Source organism: Hyposmocoma kahamanoa, unplaced genomic scaffold (genome assembly GCF_003589595.1).
Source record: "Hyposmocoma kahamanoa isolate Upper Pololo Valley unplaced genomic scaffold, ASM358959v1 200, whole genome shotgun sequence".
NCBI classification, from domain to species: Eukaryota; Metazoa; Arthropoda; class Insecta; order Lepidoptera; family Cosmopterigidae; genus Hyposmocoma; species Hyposmocoma kahamanoa.
In genome coordinates, this window is record NW_020653724.1 from 878,432 (window position 1) to 881,247 (window position 2,816).

Here is a 2,816-nt window from a genome sequence, read left to right on the forward strand (position 1 = left end):
AAACTCACGAGAGAAATAAATGTAGGCCATACAAATATTTTTCCCGGCCCGGGAATCCAATCCGGGGACCTCTGCGTGGCAGTCCGGTATGGTAACCGTTCGGCCACGGAGGCATTTAAGTACAAAACACACAACACAACATGTTAGGTACAAAACACAGGTCCGGTCTTGCGTTGAGTTGTGGGACGGCTCCGCCAAGTACCTACTCGATGCCTTGGATAAATTACAGCGTCGTGCTACTCGAATTATAGGCGACGAAGAGGTCTCATCACGCCTTGAATCTCTGCAACTGCGTAGAGATGTTGCATCGCTTAGCGCCTTTTACCGCATGTACCATGGTGAGTGCTCTGAAGAGCTGTTCAACCTCATCCCCCCTTCCCCGTTCCTGCTCAGAAGCACGCGTGCTGGCCTTCGTAGTCACCGTTTCACTACCTGCCGCATGTCTTCCCTCCCTCTTATGATATGGGGTCCTTCAAACGAGGCGTGAAGAGGCATATTGTAGGCAGGCAGGGTGGAGGTGGCTAGTGCAGTGAGGGTTTCATCGCTGCACTAGGTTCCTTCGCCTTTGGATACCACTTTCCACTTAACATCAGGTGGAGTGGAGTCATTTGCCTGTCATGTATAAAAAAAAAAAAAAAAAAAAAGGTTTTTTTCAAATACTTGACAAATAAATAAGTTGAAACGTCATTCAAAGTTTTCCGAGAAATTGTAAATAATATTGACACCCGACGATTAGTAGACGCCGTTGTCAATCCAACAGTGGGCGAAGTCAGCGCGCAAGTTTATTGACCTCGGTAGCCAAACGGTTAGCTCTGTAGGCGCTGGTGAGGAGGTCCCTTATCCCGGGACCTAACCGGGTAACTTTGGTCCAAACCAGCCAAAACGCTGAGAGAAATAAAGTAAATTATAATAATAGTGACAACCACATCAACTACTTGGACTCAAACTAGGTAAATTAAATTCCCTTAACTAGTATTCCCTTAACTACGTATTTAGGCAACGGAATTCAAGATCTTTTCCGAAATAGATCTCACCGGGAATCGAACCTTCTACTCTAGCTCCCAATGTTTACCACTGGGCTACAAAATGAGGTCGCCACATTAGATACTAGCTTTTTCTTCGGATCTGAATCGCGTATATTTGTTATTTCTAACAAACCTACGTTTTAAGCTCGGTGCAGGGTCCTATGGTCACGGTTGCCTGCAAAACAAAGATCGCTATAACTGCTCCGGCGCTGCTCGCATCCATCGGATTCCCGAAAACGTCACCAGGCCATCGGTCCACCTTGTGGGTGGTCTGCCCACGCTGCATCTTGAAGTACTCCGACTTTTTGTTGGCTTTGTATTTATTGTGTGTGGAACAAAAACCTTCTTCAAGGCTGCCACGGTGAAGACCAGCAATGGGCCAGCGTGGAGGACTACAGCCTAAATCCTCGCCTGAGGGGAGATCCGTGCCCAGCAGTGGGACGTATAAATGGGTTGATGATGTAACAAAATCTTTAAGCAAACATAAAACTTCAACAAAACAGAACCAAAGTGCGTTACCAACGAATTGTAATACAAACTTAAGTCTGCAAATACTGACACCAATGCATGTCGCGTTTAGGCACTCAAATTACATTTCATTTAGGGAGTTACCACACTTGGCGACTCGGAACTGCATTAACCGGGTGATAAAAAGCAATAAGAGCGAAAGGACCGGACCCGGATCGCCGACGTTGAAACGCGTAACGACTGTTTCTGGCTGGCTTATGCCGATTCCGGTTTAATAAGTGTGGAAACTCGCTTTGACAATTTCTAACTCGCAAAGTGCAATCTTATTGCTAAATACGATTCGTTCACTTTCAACTTTACTACTTTGGAATCGTGCAAGGTAAGTTCTAGCTGCCCACTTGTATAATCGAGACTGACCATCTTGTCATCTTTTCATTAGCCCAGTTTAAACTTTCCTAAAGAACCTTTTAAAATAGGCGCCATCTTCAGCTCAAGAAAGTCAAAGTCAAATAATCATTTATTCGATAGGTAACATTTTTACACTTCAAAACTTCATTTTTCTCCACTACGCTGATTTCCCTGAGAAGAACGAGCAAGAAACTCTAGGGATTGCTTTTTTCAAATAAACTTAAATGCTATGGAATACACTTTGAATTGTAATTGTGAGGAATCAAGACTCATGTTGTCTTTCCATACATCTTTATTTAACAAATACTCTTTAATTTTGTAAGATGACCTTTCATTTATAGAAGTATTATATAATGATGTAAGTTTTAAACTTAGGAAATGGTAATATTAGTATATGCTCCGGAATCTTATTGTAAAAACATATACAGTTTACCTAAGTTAAACGAAATCGTGGTATCATGAGTTTGGATTTAGTTCTAAGGTATATATTATGGATATGTTCTTTCTTAATAAAATTATGTATATTTTTACGCACATACAAATTCGTTGTAACTCGACCTGTAGCTTAGTTGGTAAAGCAATGAGGACGGAATCCCGTGGTAGCAGGTTCGAATCCTGTCTGGTCGAAGGATATTTCTTTGTGTATCTTTGTATATTATAATTTATTATTCTTGTACAAAAAATATGTTTGACTAATCATTATGCTGTAATCACCGATATTGATGCCTAATAATAATATAAACAATTTTACTTACTTTAGGTATCACCTAAATTAACTTGCACTACTAACCTTAATTAAACTTGTGTAAACATACAATAATTTCACTAAGGGTAAAGGTTATTTAATAAGATTCATGTATTTAGGTTAAATTTGTCTTAATCTTTACTTGAAATGTAACACCTGTTGCATTCTAT